Here is a 27,330-nt window from a genome sequence, read left to right on the forward strand (position 1 = left end):
AAATAAATTCAATTTTTCAATAGATAAAGGGCTATTTAGAGTGTCTATTTCTTCTTGAGTCAGTTTCAGAAATTTCTGTTTCCTACAGTTATTGAATTTATTGATATAAAGTTGTTCATAATACTATCGTATCATTTTATTGTCCAAAGGTTTATAATGATATCATCTATTTAATTCCTATTGGCAATTTGCATTTTGTATCTGTTTGTCATGATCAAACTTGCTAGAATTTATCAATTTTATTAATATTTTCAAAGAAATGACCTTTGGGGCTTTGTTAATTTTCTGCAGTGTGTTTTCTATTTCAATTATTTCTGATCTTATCTTTGTTATTTCCTCCTTTCTACTTACTTTGCTTTAATTTCTCTTCTTTACCTAGCTCCTTAAAGTGCAAATTTAGATTATTGTTTTTAAATTGCATTGGTTTAGGAGCATACAACAAATTGTGATATTTTGTGATTACATTTTCATTTACTTTATAACATTTTCTAAACTCTTCTGTGATTTTTTCCACCCTTAATCCATGGGTTATTTAAAAGAGTGTTGTTTAATTTACACATATTTGGGGCTTTTCTACATGTTCTATTTTTATTGATTTCTAATTTAATTCCATGCAGTCAAAGATATATTCTATAATATTTCAATTTTTTGAAATTTATGGGAATTTATTTTATGGCCTCGTATATGTCTGTGTTGGTGAGTGTTGCATGTGCACCTGAAAGGAGTGTGTATTCTGCTGTAGTTGGATAGAGCATTCTACAAATGACAGTGAGGACAAGTTTGTTGATAGTGTTGTTCAAATCTTCTATATTTTTACTGATTTACTGCCTAGTTGTTTTATCAATGGCTGAGAGTAGGTATTAAAATCTTGAACTGTGATTATGGACTTGTCTATTTCTCCCTTTAGTTCTATCAGTTTTTACTTCATTATTAGCTCTGTTATTGATATTATAAGCACACACATTTAAAGTTGTTATGTCTTCTTGAGGAATTTACCCTTTTATCATCATTAAATGCCCTTCATTGCTGCTAATATACTGAAGTCTTGTTTTGATGTCTACTTGTCTAATATTAACTTAATCATACAAGTTTTTATATGCTTACTGAATATAGGATATGTATTCTTCATTCTTTTACTCTCAACCTATCTGTGTTTTTATATTTTAAGTGTGTCACTTATAGACTATGTATAGTCAGGACTACTTTTTTATCCATTATGACAATCTCTGGATTTAAATTGGTATGTTTAGCTTGTTTATATCTAATGCAATTATGGATATTGTTAGGTTTAAATCTATTATTTTGCTGTTTGTTTTCTAATAATTTCTTCTTTTTTTATTTTTATGTTCCACCTTCTTTCCTACCTTATTTTTGGTTAGCCACTTTTTTTTAGTATTTCATTTTAATTCTGCTGGCTTTTAGGCTATTCTTATTGGATTGTTTTTAGCAGTTGCTCTCTAGGGATTACAATATACATCCTTAATAGTCTACTGACACTTAATATTGTACTGTTCATGAAAAATGTTAAAATTTTATAACAGTAAAATTTTATCCATCTTCCCTTATCCTTTGTGCAACTCCTGCCATATAGTTTACATTTTCATGTATTAAATCTCATGATGCAATGTTACAATGTTTGCACAAAATATTCATTTTAAAGAAACCAAGAGAAAAAAAGAAAAGAGTCTTTAGTACTTACCTATATATGTGACATTTCCTATGTTCTTTTCTCCTCCTTATGTCTGAAATTCATCTGATATTATTTCCCTTTGGCCAAAAGAACATCTTCTATCATTTCTCTTAATACAGATCTTCTGGGACAAATTTCCTCGTCTTTCACTTATCTGAAAATACCATCACTTTACCCTCATTTTTAAACGGTATTTCCATTGATATAAAATTTAGAGTTTAAATATTTTTCTTCTTTCTCCCTTACTCTTACACCTTAAGGATGTTGTTCCATTGCTTTCTAGCCTCTTTTTCAATTATTATTTTATGAGAAGCCCATCATCAAGTATATTGTTGTTCAATGTGTTTTCCCCTGTATGGTTAGTTTTAAGATGTTCTTTGAATCTTTGGTTTTCAAAAGTTTTACTATGACGTACTTTGCTTCTTTTTCTTAACTAAATTTGGGGATTTTTCAACCATTATATATTCAAATCTTTTTTTCTGCCCCATTCTCTCTTGTCTACTTCTGGGACTCTAATCACACGTGTGTGTTGAGCTGTTTTGATATTGTTCAAAGGTCACTGAAACTCTGTTCAATTTTTTTAAACATCCCTTTTCCTCCATTATTCAGATTGGATATTTCTGTTGACTCATGCTGAGGTTTCACTTACCTTTTCTTCTTCTCTTATCCCCAATCTGTGGTTAAGTTCAACCAACTAGTGAATTTTTGTTATTTCAGATGTTACAATTTTCAGTTCTAGCATGACCACTTGGTTCTGATTTTTAATTTCCATTTCTCTTCTGAGCTTGTTTTTCTGTTTAGTTTTCCTTAAGTCTTTGAACATATTTTAAAATACCTGCTTTAAAGTCCTTGTCTGCTAATTCTAGCAACCATGTTGTCTCAGGGTCTGTTTCTATTGTCTGATTTTTTTTTTTTTTTTTTTTTTGCTATGAGTTATACATTCCCACTTCTTCACATGTCTAATAGGTGTTTTATTACATACTGGACATTGTGGCCGAGACATTGTAGAGACTCTGTATTCTGTTACCTTCCTCTAAAGTATGCTGATATTTGTTCTGGCAGACAGTTAAGTTACTAGACAATCAACCCGAATTTGGGGGGCTTGGTTTTACACTTGTTTAGGTCTGTGGAAAGCCAAGTTATTTACCAAGTCTCTTTAATTTGATAGATTCAAATTATAAACTCTTTCTCCTCTATGGTGAGAAGTTGAAATCTCTTCTTAGTTCTTCCAGCCTTTCAGTTTTTGCTTTCTACTAGGTTCCTTGGAGTCTCCCCAACATATGTGCAGTTCAAGGGTCAACCAAGGATTTCAAGGGATTTATATGTAGATTTTGGGGTTCCCCTCTGCTGTGGCTCACTTCTTCATGAGATGATTTCTTCCCTCCATTTCTAGACACTTTGGCAGCTCTAAACTCTATCCTCTGATACCCCAAGCCAATAAAACCAAGGCTTTCTCCTTGAATTCTGGTTATCCTGAGCCACACAAATTTGGGGTATTATCAAGGAAAAATCATACAATGTGAATCTCATACAAGGTGCTCTCCTTTTTTCCATTAGTCATATTCCTTCCACTTTTTGCTTGCTTTTTGGCCATGTTCCCATGTCTTCAAATTACACATGTCATTTGTCCAGACTTTATCATCGTACTCTCTGGGAGAGTTAGGCTGACACAGGCTACCCCAACATGATGGAAACTGGAGCCACTCCTTCTCTTCCTTTTATAAAAGTAAATCTATTATAAAATGAATGCTTAATCGTTGAAGAAAACCTGGAGGATACAGAAAAGCAAAAAGAACAAAACAAAGTAATCCCAACTATCTGGAGCTACCCACTACCATATATTGGTGAACATCCTTCCAATCTTTTTGCTATTTATTTATCATCTATCTATCACCCATCTATCTATTTATCATATACATCTCCCTTATCTTATAGAACTACTACTTTTTAAATTTTTTTCTGCCTTTATCCATTTTTTTATGGGTTTCTTTTTGTCTATATCCTTTCTTATAACATTGATTGTACTTTATTGGCAGAAACAATCCATAAAATATCTCAGTATCTTCAGTCCTTGGCAAACTATAAGTATTCAATGAATATGTGCAGAATGACTAAATTTTTCCAGGCAAGACAGAGATTTTCTTTAACCTACAACTATGTGTTCTGTGGTAACTACCACAGCTGTTCACAAATGTTTGATTCTCTCTTAACACATGGTGGATCGTATTTTCTTGCCTTGTTGAACTTGGCTGGGGCCACATGACTTGCTTTGGGCAATAAAATGTGAGCAGAATACGTGTGTATCACATCTGGGCACACCTGCATACTTTCAGGACCAAGGCGTACTTTCCCAGTTTCTTTCCCTCTGCTGAGGTGATTAGCTATGCTCCAGTTCGAGACTCCTCTATCAAGCCGGATCCTGGTTTAGGGATGACAGTTCTGTGGAGCAGAGCCATCACCTAATCCGTGATGGACATGGAACACAAGCACGAACTAAACCTTCACTATTTTAAGCCAGGGGTTGGTAAACTATGCCTGAGAGCTGGTTGTGCTCACAAATAAAGTTTTATTGGAACACAGCCACAACTATTCATTTACATAATGTCTGTTTTCATACTACAAAGGTAGTTGAGTAGTTGCTGCAGAAACCGTATGGCCTGCAAAGCTTAAAATATTTAATATGCGGCCCTTCAAGAAAAGTTTGTTGATTCTTCTCTTAAATAGCTGAAACTTGGGACTTGTTATGGCAGCATAATCTAAGCAATCCTAACTGATATACAATTCTTTTTTTTATTTTTTAATTGACACATAATAATTGTACATATTTATGGGGTACATAGTGATGTTGTTGACACATATAATACATAATATTAGATTAGCGTAATTATCATATCCATCATATCAAACATTTATCATTTCTTTGCTGATACACAATTCTAAGTTTCCAAATGAGTATCAGGAACAGGCTGGAGGAAGGAGAAGCCAGATGCAGTGACACTAAGGAACCTGAATATCTATATCTGTGTTTCTAAATCTTTTAAAACTAATCATGTCCCTTGTGTGTGTGTATGTGTGTGTGTGTGTGTGTGTTTAAAAAAACACATGATTCTTGATTTTAAAATGTGTATCATTTGTTTTTTACCAAGAACATCAAAAGTATGATAATTTCTGAAGAAATTTTTATTTTGATGTTGAAAGAGCCACTTTTTTTAGTTTTCTTTTGTTTTTTGTGGTATATGAGGATGAGCACTAACTCTCCTTGCAAGTGGAGAATAGCACACAACAGGTTACTTTCAACATCAGCTTACTCTCCGCTTTGTCATCAGTGACATCCTTCCTCCTAGATTCTGCTAACCACCCCCCAGTCCCCACGAAGGATTGTGGCTCTATAGGAAAAACTTGAGAGTAGAAGCCAGAAGGCTTGTGTCCAGGTCTCCAGCAGAAATGTATTTCTTTAAGTTAGGCACAGAAAGATAAGCACCGCATATTCCCACTCATATGTGGGAGCTCAAATTTTATAGATGTAAAGGGCAGATTTGTGGTTATCAGAGGCTGACAAGGGTAGAGAAGAAGAGAGGATGGAGAGAGGCTGGATAATGGATACAAAATTATAGCTAAATAGGAGGAATAAGTTCTATTGTTCTATACCACTGTATGATGACTATATAGTTAACAATATTACACAGCTAGAAGAAAGAATTTGTTCCCAACACAAAGAAATCATAAATGAGGTGACGGATCACTAATTACTCTAATTTGATCATTACACATTGTATCAAAATATCACTCTGTATCTCATAAATATGTTCAATTATTGCGTGTCAACTAAAAATAAAAGGAAGAAAAAAAGAAATATATTTCTCTTATCCAGTGTCCAAAAGGGAGGTTGCAGGCAGCCCCATCACTGAAACAGGAGGATGAAAGGAGGACTGGGGAGTCAGAAGGACATGACCTCGGGGTGAGGGTTTTGAGAAGGGGGGATCTTCAGACTAAAGGGGGCGGATGACAAGGAGCACCTGGAAGGGCTTGCTCCGTGCTTTACACCTGAGCCAAGCTCCCTGAACAAGGAGAGACTGTTCTTGTGAGAATCCACAGTGGTTGCCCTGCATGCCTGCTGGGACACACGTGGCTTCCTGTGCCCTCTGGGGCCCCTCGCAGTTCCTTTGCTCCCCTTCCTTCTCCCAGGACTCCTCTCCTTTCTCCAGCTGCCACAGCCTACCCTAGCTCCCAGCACTCCTCGGACTGACTCGCCCGCCCCCTCGCACTCTCACCCCACTTTTCCCCATGAAAAAATAACATGGGCCTTTTGCACTTCACCCAGTGCAGAGACCCCAGGACTGAGATGTCCCACTCCCTCCCCCGGGTTCTAGGCCACTAACTGTGCAACCTTGGGTCAGTCATTCTTTCTCTTGACCTCATTGTCTTTGCCTGTAAAATTAGGAGTTGGATGATGTACTCTGTAAGGTCTCTTTTAATTTTCAGGATGTTTTTGCAAATTACTAGGGAAATAAGGGAGACCAAAAGTAAACAAAGGAAAAGTTATAGGCTCTTAAGAAATCTCAATATATCCTCATAAAAATTTCCTCCGAGGTATGGCGAAATGAAAATTGGACTAGCTCTTTCTCCAACTCCTTTTGTTGACAGAGGGAGAGCTCCTGTGATACAGGATACTGTCATTTATATGTCAAAGGCGGGACAGACCGACAGGTAAACTTCATGTTACTTCCTGATGTGAAGAGTCTGAGTGGCAATTTGGGCCCCGATAGCAATTTGTCCAAAATATTTTCATGATTAATGAGCACACTAAGGACAAACTTTTGGAAATCAGGATGGCCCTGGAAATTTTGGAACATTTTACATTGCATGTTCTTAGTCTATTCCTTAAAAAGAAAAAAGAAGAAAAAATCTTATTATTTTATTCAGGGCCAGTGAAGCTTATCTGGCTTCCCCTCCCTGGGAACTCGGGTTTTCTCTTGATCCCACCTGTCCGTAGAGGCCAGGCCACTCTTTAGAAGGGCAGACAATAAGGGTTCCAGTGCGGATTCCAGAGTCAGTCAGATAGAGTTTGAATCTTCTCCCAGCACTTACTTGTATGGCTATGGGCAAATACTTAACCCTTTCTAAGCCTTAGTTTCCCCATCTGTATAATGGGTACCTAGTTTATAGGGTGGTTAGGATTAAATGAGAGGAAGCAAGTTCATGCCCTTAGCGTGGTGTCTGGGGGATAGTGAGCACTTAAACACCAGCAATTGTTATTAGGGGAAATCTAAGTGGATTAGGTAGAAGCTATAGCAGGAGATCCTCAGGCCCCTGCTGGCCATCTGCTCTTTCCCTCATGCTCACACAGTTCTCCTGTGGGTAAAATGCTCTCAAACAGCATCGCATGCTACAGAGAAACCCTCCGTGAAAGGAAGAGTCAATCAATGCAGCAAACGTCATTGTTGCCTTATTTTAAGAAATTGCCACAGTCACCCCAGCCTTCAGCAACCACCACGTTGATCCATCAACAGATATCAACATGGGGGCAAGACCGTGCACCAGCAGAAAGGTTAGCGCTTGCTGTAGGATTCGTCCTTCCTTGCCATCCTACAGGTAAGTGTGTCTTTGGACTGGTGTGCTGAGCAGTGAGCAGAGTAGAAGAGTTCTTATGGAACCTGAAGAAACCAGTGGCAACCATCCTCCCATTTCACCTTTGTTTGGCAAAGTGAAAACACCCGATGCAAGGGGAGCCTTCCTACTGGGACAGCGGGAGAATGGAGAGCACACAAAGCCCAGCTCTGCGGGCAGGCTCAACACATGTGGGTTTGAGATGCATGTCCTTCCCCCTTCTATTGGTGGTGGCCCCAGAAGTCGTGTGAGAAGGTGTCAAGGCCCCAGTAACAGCACTCATCTGCTCCTCCCCACCTCTGCCTCCTCTTCTTCCTGCCCCAAGAAAGTTCTCGCCTCCCTGCTGCCTCTTCTTCTACGTTGTTAGAGTTTACCTGCAGCTTCCCCCTGGCCCAGACTCCCCAGCCTCTCCTGCACCACCTGGGGGAGAAAGTCTCACCAAAGCCGGCTTTGGGCCCCTTCCAGGTGCAAAACCAGTAATCAGGTGGCCTGGAGGCAGGTGGCAGCTGTGGATTGGCAGGCGGGCAGCCCGCCTGGCAGCCTGATCCCACCCAAAGTTGGCTGGCGCGTGGGCCGCGGGGGCACGCATCAAAGGCCAGGAGCCCCCAAGTGCCGGGCTGCCGGGGGTGCGGGGACCCGGGCGCGCGGGGACGCAGGGACCGGCCAGTTTCTTGTTCTCTCCTGGGTAAAAGAAAAATCCTCTATTAAGGACAGCGACTGCCCTCCCCCTCCCAGGGAGACGCTGTCCTTACACACTCCCCTGCTCAGGGAGGCTGCAGGGCATCTGAGCTGCAGGCGCTGCTTGGCACCTGACGACAGAAGGGGTTTAATGACCGCAACGTGACCACTGCACGCAGGATGCAAATATCCGCGAAGATGCTGGTACCCAGACTGCGCAGTGGCCCAGGCAGGCACAGAGGCTTTCCGGGAGGAGGGTTGAGGTTCTCAGTCCCAGCCCCGAAGTTCTGGGGCTGGACAGCGTGATGGACATTTGCCCTCGGGAGTGTCAGAGGCTGCAGGACCCAGCAGGAGCGGGCGGCAGCTGGACCCCTAAGGCAGGGCTGTGCGCTTCTGCCGGGGTGGGCTGAGGAGGCTGGGTTTGGAAAGCGGGGACTGAGGGGGTCCTCAGGCAGATTACGGGAGGGTGGTCAAGACGCTCCTGCAGCCGACCGACCTCCAGAAAATAGGAAGCTGAGAAAAGTGAGGGTGAGGGTAAGAGAATGGCTAAGGAAAAAAAAAAAAAGATGAGAACAAAGCAAGTGAAAGACGGTGGGAAAAGAGGGGCAGAATCAAGGAGAACAAAGTCAATTGCTAGGTCAGCACCAGGACTGTAAGTTCTCAAATAGAAAGTGGTCTCATGTAAAACAGTTCTGAAAGTGAGTCCCTGGACCGCAGCATTAGCTTCACTTGGGAACTTGCTGGAAATGCAAACTTACTGAGTCAGAAACTCTGGGAGTGGGGCCCAGCACTGTGTATTTCAAGTCCTCCAGGCGATTCTGATAGGGCTCAAGTTTGAGAACCACTGGTGTAAAGGAAGTGGCACTGGCCTGGGGGCTGGGAAGCTGGGTCCCTCTGTTTTCCCATCAGTGAAAGAAAGGGTGGGACTCAATCTGGGGACACACAGGCAGAATATGCAGAATGAGGTGGGCAGGGTAGGAATTAATAATGTCACATCCCCGAGGGCCAGCACCTTGTGCCAGCCAGCTGTTGCCTGCCTGAATTTGGGCCAGTGTTGCCATATTCTCTGATTTTGCAAGAGAAGCTGGAAACCTGGATTTTTAAAATGTGAAATCTCCTGTTTTTCAAATGTTGGCAACTAATTAAACATTTAAAAAAATATTGTTTGGATCCTCACTACAGGCCAAGAAAAACACACCTGCAGCCTGGATCTGCCCTGTGGGTCCCAGTTCGCATTCTCTAGACTCTGAGATCTCATCTGGCTCTGAAACAGTCTGTGATCCTGACATACAGTGTAGCTGCTACCCTAACATGGAAGAGTAGCACTTCCCAGAAAATATTGTTAGGAGAGAAAGTTTTTGGAACACCTCACAGTCACACAAAAAAATATCATTGTTCCTTTAATTCCCTCTTTGCTGTTTTCTATTATCCTCTTAATGCAAGAGCCCAATTGTTCTCATTATAATTCAGATCTAAAAAGTGCTGACCCATAGAAACATCAAGCAACTGGCTCGAAGTCATCTGCCAGAGCCGGCTGTGTGCTGCTATCTCTCCAACCATAACTTCCTCGTCAAGGCCCACTCTAAAACCCAGCTACTGTTTAGCAAATGTTTTTCCCATGTACCAGACATTGTTCTATGTGCTTTACATGTATTAACTCTCTTAGTCCCACAACAACCCTATGAAATGGGTACAGTTATTTTCTCCCATTTTACAGATGATGAAACAGACAGGATAAGTAATTTGTCCAAGGTCACCCAGCTTGCATGCAGTAAGTGGCAGAGCTGGGATTTGAACCCAGGCAGCCTTGCCTACCTCCAGAGTGCATCACACTTTACCACCTCCCCTACCCTCAGTGATAAGCCTCATCCCTTCCCACCCAGATGGGGTCCCTAGGAACGTGGCGGCTTAGAAGGGCACAAAGGGTCTGTGCTGAAGGAGCTGGGCAGGCGCAGCGCACAGGGAGCTGTGACCCAACCAGGTCGGCCCGTCCGCAACATGCCGGCTAATGTAGCCAGGCAGGCTTAAGGTGTCACGGAGTTTGACAGCTTTAACAAAGGAGGTGTCATCCAGAGAAGATGAAAGAGCAGAGCTGTTTATTTGAGGATTAGAGCCTTAAGAAATGTCTGTAACTCTGCAGGCTGCATTTCTGCATCTTATCCTCCTTGTTCCTGACAGTGTTTTCAGGGCTTTGGGGGTAAGATTGTCCCATAATCTAGTTTAATGTTACAAGGCTTTCTAGGTAGAGGAGCTGTCTCTCTCCCACACAGCACTTGTTCTTAAGCGCTCCAGATGGAAAGAGCGCAAAAAAGGACATGGGTCCTAGGCCTACCTTATAAACAATTGACTGCGAGGCCTGGGAAACATATTTCACTTTTCTGGATTCCAGATGCTTCTTCTCCTGTGTTACCCAATACGGCAGCCACTTGCCACGTGTAGCTAAATTATAAATTCAGTGTCTCAGTCATTTTAGCTACATTTCCTGTGCTCAATAGCCACACGTGGCAAGTGGCTGTTATAGTGGATGATGCAGAAGTACATCTCTATTATTATAAAATTTTGTGCTTATGATTGAATTAGATAATCCTAAAGCCTTTGAACACTCAAATTCTATTTTTTGTTTGTTTCTGATGCATGAGCAGTTGCTACTCACTATCTGCGAGACAGTCTATGGGGTTGGCTGATCTCCACCAGGGAGGTGGGGTGCCGTGAGCTAGTCACAGTCTAGGCTAGTCACTTCACCTTGTGGCCAAGAGGGGCAACTGGAGAGACCTCCAGTCAGAATTTGTGATGCAACTTTTGACCATGAATATCCCTACTGTATGAATCCCACTGGCTCACAGAGGAAGTGAGCACTGGATCACATTATTTGGAGTAAAGGTAATAATATTGTTGCACTTTCAAGAACTCTAACAGTCTGCCCCTAGCCTGGTGTCGTGATGAAAACACTGGAGGGGCACAGTCAAATAACAGTAAAATCTAACATCTATCTAGCATTTAGCGTAAGCCAGGCATTGTCCTATGCACTAAACATATTTTTTAACTCATTTAACCCTCATAGCAATGTTATGTGGCAGGCACCATTACTATCCCCATTTTATGGAGGAGGAAGCCGAAATACACAGAGGTTCAGCAGTCCATGTGTTACATGGCTAATAAGTGCTGGAGCTGGGATTAGGGTCACTAGATAAAACACAGCACTGAAATCTTACTGGGCATCCTGTACTTTTATTTGCTAGATCGGCAAGCCTAGCTGAGATTCAAGTCCAGGCACTCTGGCTCCAGAGCCTGGACGCTCAGTGCCTCTGTTTTGCTGCCTCTTAAAAGAAGAAGGTAATTTTGGATGCTGTCTTCTAAGATGCAAGGGAACATCTCCTTGGAACTATGCAACTCCCCTCTCAATGCCTCCAAATCCCCATACTCAGGGGCATGACCATCGACCAGAGAGGACAAAGCGTTTGAAAGTACACAGTTTATACAAACTGACAAATTGCAGACACACAGTAGCAGGATCCAGCGTTCCTCTCCTAAAGCATAAGCCCTGCTTCACCCCTGCACAAGTCGGCTCCATTATTCCCAGAATCCCGCCCTCCCCCACAATGGAAGCCCCCTCCACACTGGCTTTAACACGGGACTCAAGGTCAGGCTGGTGCATGAGAATACCTGAGGCTTGTATTTTAAAACAGTTTCATGAGCCAACTCCAGATCTGCTAGATTTGAATCCCCAGGGGTGGGGCTAAGATCTGTATTTTTAATAAGCTTTCCAGGTAGTTCTGTTGGCTCCCCAGGTTTGATGACCACAGTTCAAAGGTGCTGCTCAGTGCTGCTGCCCCATCTCAGGAACTTTTCTGTCCTCTTAAAGACCCACGTCACATTCCACGCACCTCCAGCCCCCTCCCTCCATCCTCACTGCTTACCTTGTCACCCTGAATCCCTTCTAGCTTCTTCCATGCTTGACTATTTCCTTCACTCATCTCTTGTTTATTCTTCCTACCCTATAGCTGGATCCTCCCCAGACATTATTTCCTATCATTGTTGTGGCTCCTCGGTAGTCAAATTTCCAGCCTATCACTATACAAGACATACCTCAGAGATGTTTGGTCTAGACCACGGCAATAAAGTGAATATCAAAATAAAGTGAGTCAGTCAAACTATTCGGTTTCCTGGTGCATATAAAAGTTATATTTACACTATACTGTGGTCTATTGTCTATTAAGTGTGCAACAGCATTATGTCTAAAAGAACAATGTACATACCTTAATTTAAAAATATTTTATCAACAGAATAAAAAAAATTTTAAAAAAAGAATAAAAATATTTTATTGCTAAAAATGCAAACGATCATCTGAGACTTTAGCAAATCATAATCTTTTTGCTGGTGGAGGGTCTTGCCGCCTCCACGTTGATGGCTGCTAACTGATCAGGGTGGTGGTTGCTGAAGGTGGGGGTGGCTGTGGTAATTTCTTCTTCTTTTTTTTTTGAGACAGAGTCTTGCTCTGTTGCCCGGGCTAGCGTGCCATGGTGTCAATGGTGTCAGCCTAGCTCACTGCAACCTCAAAATGCTGGGCTCAAGTGATCCTCCTGCCTCAGCCTCCCAGAGTGTTAGGATTACAGGTGTAAGCCACCGTGCCTGGCCAATTTCTTGAATAAGACACGAAGTTTACCACATTCACTGACCTTTCAAAAAAGGAACAGTAGCATGCGATGCTGTTTGATAGCATTTTACCTAATGGTGGAGGTAGGACAAGAATGAGTCATGAGAATATTAATACAAGAATATCTAGTTTTATTGTGCTTCACTTTATTGTACATCGCAGATATTGCATTTTTTACCGATTGAAGGTTTGTGACAACCTTGCATCCAGCAAGTCTATCAGTGCCATTTTTCCAACAGCGTGTACTCACGTTGTGTCTGTGTCACATTTTGGTAGTTTAGTAGTTCTTGAAATATTTCAAACTCCACCATTATAGAACCTTAGCAGGTTAGATTTGGTAGAAAAACCTTCATTTTACTGATGGGGGAAAAAATCTTCAAGAGATGACTGAAATAACCCTCCCAAGTTGCCAAAAGAGTCTACAGGGAATCTGTCTGCAAAGCCTTCTAAAGCCCAGTCATATACACATAAAATATCTTATATTGCATGGACAAAGACTACAGTTTCCAGCTAGGTTCGATCTAAAGTTAGGTTTTATTTAAAACGAGCTATTTGCTGAATTTCCCCTCCTGGACCTGGGATGGTTTTAATGATTAGAAATTGATTGATGAGTGGTCAGCTCAAATCAACTGGCCACAGCCTAGGAATTCTTGGAGTCTCTAAAATGTGAGACAAATAGGTCTGTTAATCATTTAATTGACTATGTGTGCCCTGCAGAAACTATGACTCTACCCCCAACAATCTGCACTGACAGCGGGGATGTGGGGTGGGGAGCTGGTGTCCTTAATAGCCTTCAGCTGAGAGACTACACAAGCACCCTTATTTTTCTTTAAAAACCAGCCCTAGAGCTGCCATCTATTAGTAATTCAGCAAAACCCGGCAAGAACTTTTTGCACATCTATTGTGTCCCCAGCACTTTTAGGCACCTAGTATATGACAGAAGGAATGTGTACAACCTGTTAGAGACCAGACAGATGAAACCATTAAGGTGCGAATGCTCCCCACTGGTGTCCAAGTCAATGAGGCCCAATCTGCTTTCGGAGGGCCCTAGGAACTCTTCGATGCATTCACAAAATTCTTTAATTTGTTGAACACAGGACTGAGCATTGAAGAAGTGATGAAGGCCAACAGGACACGGTCCCTGTCTGCAATCTGGAGACTGTTACTGGAAATGAAAGCTACCATGGAGCCCCAGCCTTTGGCCTTAGGATGCAGAGGGAACTTCTGTTGCAGCTGATAGACAAGACAACCTTTGGGCTTGGCGGGGAGGGGTCTCTGTGGCCTGCATCACTCCAGGGTTGACTTCGAATGAAAAGGGGGTTCATTTTTGATACACATTCTCATATATATTACACATATTCTATCATTTAGTACATGTTCTGTCATTTAGTAGTTGTGTGATATTGGGAAATTTACTTAAGTTTTCTCTGCTTCCATTTCTTAATTGGTGAAATGTAGATGGTTAGATCTATTTTGCTGGATTGTCACGATCACTTAATTAAATTAGATATAACAAATTAAATTGCCTTACGAAAGTGCTTGACACCTGGACATGATAAAAAGAGGGTCACCTAATCACCCAGTCAATTCCACCATTGAGTTAAAAGAAAACTCAGAAAATTAGTCCTACTATTATTTGGTTGGAATTCCATAGAGCAAACACTGGAGATAGACTTTATCCCAGTGTGGCACTGTGGCAAAGCGTGGCAAAAGAAAGAGGGAGGAAAGATACAGGAGCAGAAAAAGGGTAGAAAGGGAGAAGCAGGAAAGGGAGGAGGAGAAAGAAAATATCAGACACAGTCAAGAGCCAGGTGGGAGAAATATTTTATGTTCACTTTTGACAAGCCATTCATAGCCTACACAAAGGCAAGCAATGATGTAATAGATAATTATTTAGATAGTATCTGCTTAATCAGTCCCAAATGGTACTCAATTACTAGAGAATTAGAAATCCTTAATTACTGGTGTGGAATTTCAAAAGAAGAGCCTAGGAAATATGCAAATGCTCCCGCTGGGCACCCAGGTGGGACCCAGGCGTGCCAGGCTGCTGCCATCCCTTCACCTGGGGGAGGCCCTGCACCGATGTTTTCAGAAAGCAGCCGGGACAATTATGGGTTTGTGGAGAACAGCTGGAGATCCCGGAGAAACAAGTGGAAGCTAAGCTGTGCCCGAAGCTATATTTGAGTCGTTCTATCTTATCTGTGGCTTTTTCACTTTAAAAATAAAAAAATAAGAGAAGCAAAAGCACAACTATGGCACATACTGAATGAATGAATGAGATGGGGACGCTTTGATTAATTTACCTAGTATTCTCTCTCTCGTGTTGGCCCCATTTCACAAAACAGAGAAAATATTTATGTCTAGAAGAAGGAATATCAATTATAATAAAGTAACACTTTGTGGTGGGCATTATATTAAGTACTTGACATAATTAATATAATCCTCAATAACCACCCTATGATGTAGGTACAGGGTCCCCCCCTTATCTGTGGTTTGGCTTTTCAAGGTTTCATTACCCACAATTTGAAAATATTAAATGGTAAATTCCAGAAGTAAACAATTCATAAGTTTTAAATTGCACATCCACCATCGTGAATGTCACGATGAAATCTCACGTTGTCTCTTTTTTGCGCTGCCTGCCCGGATCATCCTTTTGTCGGGCATATATGCTACCCGCTTGTTAGTCGCTTAGTGGCCATTTTGGTTAACAGATTGAAAAAAACATAGTATATGTAGGGTTCAGTACCATCCAGGGTTTCAGGCATCCTCTGCAGTTCTTGGAACATATTCCCCTGCAGATAAGGGGGGACTACTGTACTGTTATTCCCATTTTACAGATGAGGAGACAGAGGCATAAAGTTCAGGTGACTTGCTCAGGATTACACGGATGAATGTGTCGAGAACCACACCTAGCCGTCCGGTTCCAGAGTTTGTGTTTCTAACCAGTAGGCAACATTTCCTCTTGATTCAGCGTCTGCAGGGCTTCCTCTGACACCTGTGCAGTGAGGCACATCAGGGATGTGGCATTTTCCTGGAGCAGCCCAGACATGAACAACGCACCCACTGAGGCCACCTTTGGTGTCGGTCCCTGGCGGCTGACCATGGTGTGGGCTTTGGGCCTCTCTTCCCTGTCCCAGTTTGTCCTCGGGCTTCTCCCTTGGGGCGTACTCCCCACCGACCTCTCAACTTTTTCAAGGGAGTGATACTCCACATATAACTTCTTTAGAGATTCATAAAATGACGATGTGTTTCCATTTTGGCTGGTGTCTACCCAGTGAGCAGGAATCCTCTCCCTGCTCCACGCCCTCCCCCACCCCCACCAAGAAAACAACGCCAGGAGAACTCCACTCCAGGGTCAAGGAATCCTGTAGGCAGTTCCACTGCACCAGACGCTAGAGGGCTACCTCTTGAATGACCAAATGGAACCGTAACTCTTAATAAAAACTAGAAGTTCATCTGTGATATAAGATTAAGGATCTATTACTAGAAAAAGTCACTTTTCCATTGGTTGGTTGTGCAACACTGGTGGGATGAGGAAACAGTAGAAGCTCAGGAAGTCATGCAGGAGATTCCTTGGGGCCCTCTTCCCACTTTGCGGAAGTGTGCCCACCCCTGCTCTGCTGTCGGATTTTCCGTATGTGTGTATGTATAGAAGGGTGTGTGAATGTATGTATGCATTTTGCCCTGACCGGCAGCATGAGGGAAATGGCTTGAATTATCAGCCAAGAGAACTGAGCAGTTCTGACTCTGTCCTACGAGCTGTGCAACTTTGGGTCTGTCAGTTTCCCCCTCAGGGCCTCACTACACAAATTTGCAAGGCATGGGAATTGGAAGAGATGTTTTCACCTGGGAAATAATTTAGGATCTCCTGGAGGTGATACAGGGACCACCCCCTTAGCAGCCCCTGGTAAGCAGCTCCTCCCAGACCCCAAGTCCAAGTGCTCCCTTCCTAGCCCAGTTGCCACCCTGACGCAGCCACCCATGAGAACTGCCTCAGCCTCCCTGTTGATATTTCAACACTTTTTCTCCCCTCCACCCCCCACCTTGTTGTGGGGGCCAAAGCCACAAGCAGGAAGGCATGTCCAAACCTTGGTTCTCACAGCACCGCCAAGCAGACTGTTCTCAGAGGTGAGCCCCGTCTTGACCCAGACTCCCAGCCCATCTCGCTTATCTGCAGACGGCTTTGTGCCTCCAGGCCCTGCATGAGACTCAATTTCAACACAGCAGAGCAGATCTCAATCTTTGAGGCCCGCCCCATCCGCAGGCGCTGCCTCCAGCACCTTGCTCACCCCTCGCAGAGACTTGGCTCATTGTCTCCAGGGATGGAGGTGCCCTTCACCCTCCTGGGTTTCTCTGGTCCCAGGTAGGAGTGGCACAGCGGCATAGGTGGGGGAATTGCACAAGCCTCCCCTGGACGGGCATTGAGAGCATCTATTTATTATTTTCCTGCTGATTTATTGGGCTGGCAGAGCCCTGCCCTTGGTGAGAAAGCTTGGGAGCTCTTGAAAGCTGGAAGATGGTGGCAGCGGCAGCAGCGTGGCAGGGCATGCAGGTGTTGAGCCTCAAGAGGTGTGTCCACATCGCACGTGACACTGCAAACCCCAAGTACTTCAGTCCTCCGTGGGGAAACTTTACTTGTGGTCCTCCAAGAGGGGGGCTACTATTTGGGGGACATTAAAGAGGCATCCCCGAGCAAACTCTACCAATTCTCAAAGTTTGAAGAATTGCGTCCAGGAATTCCCTCTCCTTAATAGGGAAAAACTGTAAGTTAGACACTGCTTAGAGTTTCCATTTTGCCAACAATTGACCTTCACTGACAGTCTGAATTCATTAATCATGAGCATTCATAGAAACCAAAATAATCTCAGGAGTAGCAAATACACCACTCGGACTCCCCAGGCATCTAACACCTTGATCCGCTCTGAGAATTTACATTCCATTTTTCCTATACCTTCTTTCTGGCTGTTGCTTGGACCTGCTTCAAGTTCTAGTTGAGCTTCCACGCCTCTGATCAGACCTTCCCTGGCCAGCCCAGGCCTCTTGATCACACGTTTTCTGAGCATCTACCACATGCAGAGCCGCCCACGTAATTTGGCCCTCCATCTGGCAATATTGTCTATTGTTCACTAACTCCTTCTTATCTGTAAGCGTTATCTCCCTGAGGAATCTCCACCACTAGGAAGCCTATCTTTTATGTCTTTTGGAGCCTGCCTTCTATTCATTCTTGGCACAGTGCTGATCCCGAAGTTGGGCTTAATAAGTACTTGCTTGATTGAGGAAGATAACACATTGTCAACAGATAAAAAGAAGCCAGAGATAAGGCACCACTGTTCCAATCCCATGCAAGAGGCAGTCATGTTTACAATTGTCACCCAAGCTCCCTTCATTCCCTGGCCTCCCTCTTGGGGCTCAGGTAATTAGTCCTGGCCAGTAGACTGTGAGTGGCAGGGCCAGTATCACTTCTTGTCCAAGGGACTTCAAGCCACTGTGAGTCTCCCATGCCCTTTTTTATCCTCAGCCACATAACATGGTGGTGTCTCCATCAGCCTGGGTCTCCATCTGACCATGTGGAGCAGAGCCCCCAATGTGAAAGTCCTGTGGTGTCACCAGAAATAAACTTTGATGTGTCTATTAGTTTGCTAGGGCTGCTATAACCAAATACCACAGACTGGGTGGCTTGAACAATGGATGTTTATTTTTCACAGTTCCGTTAGCCTAAAGTCCAAGATCAAGGTGCCAGCAGGTTTGATATTTTCTGAGGCCTTTCTCCTTGGTTTGCCACCTACTTGCTGCGCCCCCACATGGTCTGTTCTCTGTGTGCACATGTCCCTGGTGTTTTTTCTCTGTCCTAATCTTCTTTTCTTATAAGGACACCATTTAGATTACATTAGAGCCCACTCCAATGGCCACATTTTAGCTTAATTATCTCTTTGAAGGATCTGTCTCCACATATTGTCACATTCTGAGGTACTGGGGTTAAGACTTCAACATATGAATTTGAGGAAACACGGTTCAATTTATAACAATGTGTAAAGCCCCTGAGATGTAGGGGGTTGTTTATTATTTCAGTAGAGTCTAACCTGACTGATATGACTCCTGTTCTTATTTTTCAGAAATAAGGATGATCTCCAAATTGGAAAGGGAAACACAAAAGACAAAGAGAAATCATTTTGGCCTAATTTAGGCCCCAAAGAACATCTCACTGGGTGTTTCTCAATGTGTGGTCCAGGGACCACATGCGTTAGAATCACCTGAGATGCTGGTTAAAAATGCAGGTTCTGGACCCCACTCTAGACCTGCCGAGCCAGACCCTCTAGTGGCAGCACGTGAGCGTCTTGCATCTTTAACGTGCCCCCAGGCAATTCTTATTCACGGTTAAGTTTGAGAAGCTCTGATCCCACCACTTCAAATGAAATATTCTCAGCCCAGCGGCTGTGCATTAGAATCACATGGGAAGCTTTTAAAAAATGCTGATTCTCTGACTTATTCCTGGAGAACCACTTTAATTGGTCTGGAAAAGGGCCCAGATAGCATTTTATTGTTATTGTTGTTGTTGTTTAAAGTTCACTCTAATATTGTTATTATTGTTTTTGACAGTTCCCTCTGATGATTTAAAGTTTCCTCTGTGGACCTGGATCGATCATTTAAAAGCCTTGTCAGTTCTTATTTCAGAGGGTTAGCTAAGAAGGAATTATTCCAAGATTGAGACACGAGCTGATATGAATGTAACTGACATCGTGTTCTGACTTAAACACGTGTGACCTTCAACAACAATAGACAGATGCTCAGTCACCTGTGGCTCATCCCCATTCAGAAGCCACCACAGACACACACGGCAAAAGCAGCACCGTTGGAACCTGTGTGCGCAGGTCTGTTCTTATCCAGATGAAGGGACATTCTCTGGGACCAGCACCTTTATCTTCACAAAGAGCGCTTTTTTTAAAATGGCCGGCTTTCATGAAAGAATGTTTCTTGTCACCCAGTTTCATTTCAACCTCCTCATCTATAAAGTGGGCTTCACAGCAGTTCCTGTCTCATAGTGTTGTTGTGAGGATTAAATAGGCAAAAGCAAGTTGTGTGCGTGCACACACACGAGGATTCATAGTACACAAAACTTTTGACTTTTTATTTCACACAAATGAGTTGATTTCTTATAGAAAAAGTCACTGTCAGTGATCTCAGAATTTCTGGAAAGTTAAATAAGTCTTAGTTGACAGGATATAAACAAATGTCATTTTTCTTTTTTAGGTTTCATTCTAGTAATTACAGACTGGTAAATTTGTTCTCTATAAATGTTAACATTTGGCCGGGCGTGGTGGCTCACGCTTGTAATCCTAGCACTCTGGGAGGCTGAGGCGGGAGGATCGCTCAAGGTCAGGAGTTCAAGACGAGCCTGAGCAAGAGTGAGACCCCCACCCCAACAAAAATAGAAAGAAATTAGCTGGACAACTAAAAATATATAGAAAAAATTAGCCAGGCATGGTGGCGCGTGCCTGTAGTCCCAGCTACTCAGGAGGCTGAGGCAGGAGGATTGCTTGAGCCCAGGAGTTTGAGGTTGCTTTGAGTAGGCTGATGCCACGGCATTCTAGCCCAGGCAACAGAGTCAGACTCTGTCTGCAAAAAAAAAAAAAAAAAAAAAAAGATACAAATGTTAACATTTTAGAATTGATTTTTCGACAGTGACCACAAGAAACTAATATAGGTTCACTGGGAATAAGCCTTGCCAAGTAAAGGCCTCTTCCTAATATGATTGGTTATTGAATTGGCAAACTGGTAGACGTAACACATCTTGACAATTATTAATAGCAAGGCATTTGGCAAGTTGGTATTTTTGTTTGTTTTACCACATCCTAGTGTCCAAAGACTGGCAAGTTGTTTTTTTTAAACAAGACTGTTGTGAATACTGTAAAAGCATGTGCTTTTAGTTGAATTCCCCAATTATATTTTTTAAAAAATGAATTGATGGCTCTTTGAGCTTTCTATAATGTTAGACGCTCTCAACTGTGTCTTAACTTGGAGCTCTCAGATGCCCAGCACAGCACCTTAGTCAGTGTGAACACACCATAAATATTTACTAAATGATTGCTCTTCATTCAATGAATACTCCTGAGGGATAGACTTCTACTATAGGTAAGTCTCCCTCACTGCTCCCTTCTTGGCTCTGTGTGTTCAATATGCTGATAGTGTGGACAACAATGACAGATGACAAGGTCAAGGCTCCAGATATTCTCTACGTGAAATCAATGGGAAATACGATGACCTCTTTTTGCTTAATAAACAAGGACATAAACATAGTTGGAGAAACCCAGCTTGGCAGCATTCTTGTGAAAACAATGATCACTTGACAACAAAGTTAATTTGAGCAAATAATGTTCTTGGCAATGGAAATACTTAAAAATTTTAGCGTCCATTAAGTTATCAGATCATCATAAGAAATAATTTTATGGCATTTGGCACCAGTGAGATCTCATTGGAGGGCAATGCAATGAGATTCTCACCACAGTGGGTTGCATTGTGGTCCCTCAAAGAACATGTTCATGTAGAACCTGTGAATGTGACCCTATTTGGAAAAAGGGTTTTTGCAGATGTAGTTAAGGTGAGTAAAGTTAAGGGAAACCATCCTGGATTTAGTGTGGGTCCTAAAGCCAATGGCAGGTGTCCTTCTAAGAAGAAAGGATGGTGATGTGAAGAGAGAGGGAGGGATTGGAATGATGCAGCCACAAGCCAAGGAAACCAAGGATTGCTGGGAGCCCCAGAACCTGGGAGTGTTGACATGCGATTTTCCCACAGAGTCTATGGAGGGAGCGAGGCTCTGCCAACACCTTGATTTTGGACTTCCGGTCTCCAGAACTGTGAGAGAATAAATTTCTGTTGTAAGCCACCAAGTTTGGGGTAATTTGCAATGGCAGCCCCAGGAAACTGAATACACTCACTGTCGTATTTAAGCAGAGGTATTAGTAAATCAATGAGCACCGCAAAGAAGGTGACCCGATGAGTGGTCTGAATAAGGAACGTAGAATTGAGGTCTTTACATATTTCAGAGGCTGTCAGGGAAGAAAGGGAAAGACGGTGACAGTGACCAAGGGCTGTTTGGAGTCAGGGACTGGCTGGTGCTTTCTGTCCCCTCACGCATCAACCTCACAACACTCTTCTCCACCTGCTCTTCCCTTGTTCCTTTCTCCAGAAATACTTCCTGAGCACTGACTATGTGCTCAGCCCTCTCCTAAGGCACTAGAGATAAACCCTGCCTTCATGGAGCTTATGTTCCAGTGGGAGGAGTTCATCAAAAGCAGGTAATTGAGGAACAGAACAGAAGCCAGAGTTTTGTTTGTTTTTGTTCTTAATGCCCAGCTCAGAGGAAGATTTAGATCACCAAGAGCAGCCCCAGGAAAGGCTTTTGACTTGAGGAAGTGTTAACATCAAGGGTGAGCTATTAATAAAAGGACCCTATTTCACCCTAGAGGAAAACAGAAGTCACAATTATCTTAAGCATTGATGAATAATTAAAATAATTTGAGGAAAATTTCCAAATTTTTATCTACATTTATTTTTCTTATTATGTTCTTCTTTGGAACTGTTGCTTAGTGGTCACAACCAATGTTACAGCTTTTACTTTTAAAGGTACATTTAAAGAAGTATGTTGATTTTTCTTTAGGGAAGGTACCCCATGAGAAGTTTGGGCGGTTAAATCATGAAGCATTACTATCCAACTCTGGTGGTAATTTACTCTAACTGAAGACAAAATACCTAGGAGGAATTGAAATGTCTCTGATTGCTACTTTGTAAGCACAGACCTTTAAAAGACCATGAGAAGCAAAGAAAGCATTTTCAATTTTATAAAGGGAATTAAGAGGAAAACAATAGGCTTCCCTTGTAAACAGAATCCATTATGAGTTAGCTTTGCTAGAATTCAGCTCTTTCGCAAAGTAAAAGATACCACCAATTATGAATGTACCTATATTTGTAATGAAGCCAGGAAATTCCAACACGGCATCTGTTTATCAGAAACAGATTTTTGGTTATTTAGCTGCAGATGTAGACTGCTCTACAGTCTTTGGTTATGAAAATTTCATTTGTTATTCTCGACTTTGCTTTTAATCCAACGAACATTGTTATAAAGCTACATTCCCAAGAGAGTTGTTATTTAAAGTAGTGCTGTACGTGAGAAGGAAGGGACGGCGGTACAAAAAAGCAAGCCGGTCTTTTCTCCTGGGACAATATCTGTTTAGGAGCAACGTAAGTCAACAGAATAGATGCAAAGGCAACGAAGGCCAGAGGATTTCTTCTTCTTCCTGTGATGGCCAGCAAAGAGGAACAATCCAGGAGCCGCTGGCCTGATATCTTGCATGGAAACCACATCCAGGGCTGTGGATTTACCTGAACAAATAGACAGAGGCCTTGCAAAGCTGCAGTCTAAATGCTGTTTACACTGTAAATAAGAAAGACACAAACAGCTCTCTGAGGAGCTACTGTCACATTTGGGCTGCCTCGTGGGAACACAGGCGGGTTGGGGAGGCTCCGCTGGCTGGGAATGCTAAGATCCGCTCTCCTGGTAAAGCTGGGGAGATGCAACAGATAAGAGATCTGGAACCAAGCATTCTCTGCGCTCTCTGAAAACAACACAGAGGCTGAGTTCCCTCACCTCTTCTTTCTCCAAAGACGCCTATGGCGGGTGTGAAGCAGGAATCAGGGAACTCATCCAGCAGCCTGTCCTGGGGCTGAAGGCCCACACTTTCTCTCACCACTGTGGTTGTGCCATTGGTCTGCATTCAGCAAGGGTTAGTGTGTGGATGTAGGGTCAACACTTATTAAATGAGCACCCTACATGAAGCTCTGTGCTCCTGGGTATGGAAGATACAAAGATACGGAGACTGTCCCTGACCTCAGAGCTTTCAGTCTAGTTGAGGAGATAAACTGGTAGGAATTCAGAAAGTGGAAGGGGGCTAAAGATGCTCCCCAGGGAAGGTGAGCTAGACCCCAGCCACCTTCTACTCAGTGCTGCAGCCGGCTCTCTCTCAATGTCGTCCTGCAGCCAGACCAGTCTTCCGCCGACTTCCACTGCACTTTGCTCATGTCCCTCTACCGACAGCCCCTTCCATCCTGGCATCTTCACCTGCCAACCCTTCCTCTTTGCCTGCCAAGCCAGCAAGCCCACCTCTGATTTCTCCTCCTTCGTGAAATCTTCTGTGAACCATCTCAGGGGGAAGTGTTTTGTTCCTCCTTTGAATACTCACTGCATTTATTACATAGAACCGCAGTTCTCAAACTGTGTGCCGTAGTGCCCCGGGTGCTTCATCAAAGTTGAGATGGTGCACAGTTTCAACATTAGATTGCACCACATTCCTTCTGATATATTTGTGCACTTGCTGTGATAAAAAAAAAATAAGTTCCATGTGACAATCCATGTGGAACAGGCTGTGTCCCACCTGATTCCAAGGTCTGAGAGCTGTGCGGTGCCCATAAAGTCATTGTAATTATTTAATAATGAAATACAACTATTACCTTCTTTCAACCATTTGCTCATGAAGTTTTCAAATGGCTACTAAGTTTTTAAGCCATAAATAGTTATTAAGTCATTGGGATCTAATTACTTAATTACTTAATAAATGGAAGTGTTGGTATTTCTTTTGGCCTACGGGCACCATGAAAAAATTACTGAGACGCGAAGGGTTCCGTGAACAGAGAAAGTTGGGAACCTCTGGTCTAGAACATACATTTGACACATAGCAGTTACCATGAGAATTTTTATCTCCTCACATGTGTACCTGCAAAGCAAGCTGGGGTTTTTTGCTTGTTTATTTGGTTTCCCCTTGGGCTGGGCTTGAGAAGAATAAGAAAGTTCTCTCTGGAAGACCCAAAGGAGCTGCAAGAGAGGAGAAAAACCGACCAGCAGGTGGACTCAAGCGAACTGGAGGAGCTTAAATAGAAGAGAACCAAAGCAAGAGAAAGGCCAGGAGGAGTCCACAAATAAAATTAAGTTTAATTAACTAAGTGGTTAGAGGACTGCAGCCCTTTCACTCAAAGGCACGTCACCACTCCTCTGCACAGAAGCTTTTGAACAGCCCATGTTGTTTCTTCTTTCATAATGAGGAGTATATTTTAAGTAAACTTGTTTTATTACTATTAATAGATGTTTTAAAGTTAGTACTAATGAGGAAATGAAAAGTTATTTACATTTGTTTGTTTGTTTGTTATGTTTTGTTTTGTTTTTGGTGCTTTATATCTAGAGTTTTCCGTGCCTGAAACACTCTACTTTGCTATTCAAACAAAGCACTGATTCATCCACCGTTGAAAGCTAGATGTAAAGATGAACTTGGGAGGAATCTTTCCCCGCTGGATCTGCCAGCTCCTGGTGGGCAGGGAAGGTGCCCTGTGCTATGAATCTTTGACTCCCCGCAAAGGGTCTTGAATGCTAAATAGCTACGGGTTTTTGATTAATTGACTGATGGGGGATCATGAATGGAGGAAACCTTGGGAACATATAACGATGGTTTAGAATTTAGATCATCTTATGTTGACAGCTAAGTTTTGCCAACACTTTAGTAGGATTAGTGGGTGGTACTCAGCCTCTCGGAACTCAGTTTCTTCACAGGATGGATATGAGGTTTAAATAAGGTTGTACGACAGGACAGTGAACTAAATTAACACTCAGTAAGTCCACGTGAAATCATCAAGACAATTGAATATGTGCTTCCCTTAGACTGTCCCTTTTTTTTGTTCCTTCCGCCTCCTCCACACATTCTAATTGTTGAATGATCACGTGGGCTTCGCATATCCTCCTTGTTTGCCCTCCTGACACTGTATTCTTTTGACCTCTATTTGTCACCCAGGTTATTACTGCACTGGCTCTTGCATGCATGCTTTGTGCCTTTTGGTCTGGGCCCTTCCCCCAGGCCCTCAGCCTTCATGGCCCAGTGTGACAGCAGCCCTGGCGAGGATTCAATGGGGATCGAGAAGGGTGTGGCTGTGACCACCTCTTCAGACAAAGTTCAAACATGGGGACCCCTCCCAAAAAAAACTGTTGATGAGATTTTTATCTGAGCTCAGAAATTTAGAATTAAGCAGTGGTTATATAGCTGACTCTAATCTTAAATTTTGGCTCCACCATTAATGACTATATGGTCTTAAGCAAGTTACTTAGTATACCTGAGCTTCAGTTTCCTCATCTATAAAATGGGAATGAGAATAGCATCTACTTCATAGGGTTGCCGTGAATATTAAATGCTAATACATGAAAGTACTTCAAAGTGTGCCAGGTACAGGGGAGGTGATCAGTCACAGGTAGTTGTCATCTGTCAAGGGCCTAGTTTTAAGTCTGCATCACCATCTATCCACCAGTTGCGTGACCGTGCTCAAGTCCTTAAACCTCTCCTGGCTCCAGATTTCTTACGTGCAAAGTGTTGGCAGCACCTGCCTACCTCCTTCACCATGGTGTTGTGATGAAAATTGCAAGAGGGCTTTGTAAATTGGAAAGTTCTGTACAAACATAAGACTTTAATTTGTTATGAGTGGCTTCTGCTTTTATTATAGTCAATGGAGACCATGGTAAAGGCCTCTTTTCCCGAGGGAGGCTGCTGAGTGCCGGCTGTGGGTGCTCCGGCCCTGCCCAGGTATCCAGCAGCCCCTGTGTCAGACTCACTCCCAGCAGCCATCTGTCTCACTGCGCACCTGGGGAGACGCGGTCCTTGAATCCTCCCCAGGCTCGTAAACAAATCCAGAGCCGGGTTTTCTCTCTCTCCTTTCCTCAATTAGGGGAATAGTGAGGCACTGTCAGTTCTTTTTCAGGTCCCAACAGGCCCTGGGCTGCCCTGGAGGGAGAAGGAGGAGGAGAGAGGAGACAGAGGAAACTCTCTCCCTAAAACTTGGCTTTCACTGAATAGCTTCCAGTTGCCTTGAAATCTAATCTTCTTTTGAACTCGAATTTGCCAGTCAGTCATATTCTTGGAAGGCGATGAGCTCCAGCTCCCTCCTGATGGATGGGAGTGATAATACCTTTCCAAGAACCCCACTCTTGGGGTGGCAGGAGCTGTCTGCCTTCTAACGCTTCCTCTCACCTATTCAGGGAGACTGGAACATCTCTGAGGGAAGGTTCAGCCTGGGGGACCCCACAGATATCCTATTATCTGGGCTCAGGAGAGAAAGTGGCCCTCTGTCTACCTGCTGACCCGTGAATATCTTGGTATCCCTTTCACAGACCCTTATCGAATTCCCGAATGCCTGGTTTCTCCACTCCAACCAAGAAAATTTGACATCATGCTGACACTCATTAACTCATGAATTAATTAAGTATGTATTTACGACTCACCCCAGGTTCTAGGCACAGGGAAGCACAGTGGACAAGATGAGCATGAGACACACCCCGGCGCTTCACCAACTGAGAGGGTCAGCACTGGAACCGGCCGGAGAGATGGGATGGACTTCCAGTCAGCTGGTCTGGATTTGAGAGAGAGCTCTGATGTATAAAAAGGTGGGATTTTGGACAAACCACTTAGTTTCCATGCGCCTCAGTTTTCTCATCTCACATGCATTGTCTTAGTCAGCTCCAGATGCTATAACTAATTGCCATAGATTGGGGAGCCTGGACAATAAACATTTATTTCTCACAGTTCCAGAGCCTGGAAGTGTAGGATCAGGGTGCTGACATGGTCAGGTTCTGGTGAGGGCCTTCTTTCAGGTTGCAGACTGTCAGCTTCTCGCTGTG

The sequence above is a fragment of the Propithecus coquereli genome, unplaced genomic scaffold (assembly GCF_000956105.1).
Source record: "Propithecus coquereli isolate 6110/MARCELLA unplaced genomic scaffold, Pcoq_1.0 Scaffold208, whole genome shotgun sequence".
NCBI lineage: Eukaryota > Metazoa > Chordata > Mammalia > Primates > Indriidae > Propithecus > Propithecus coquereli.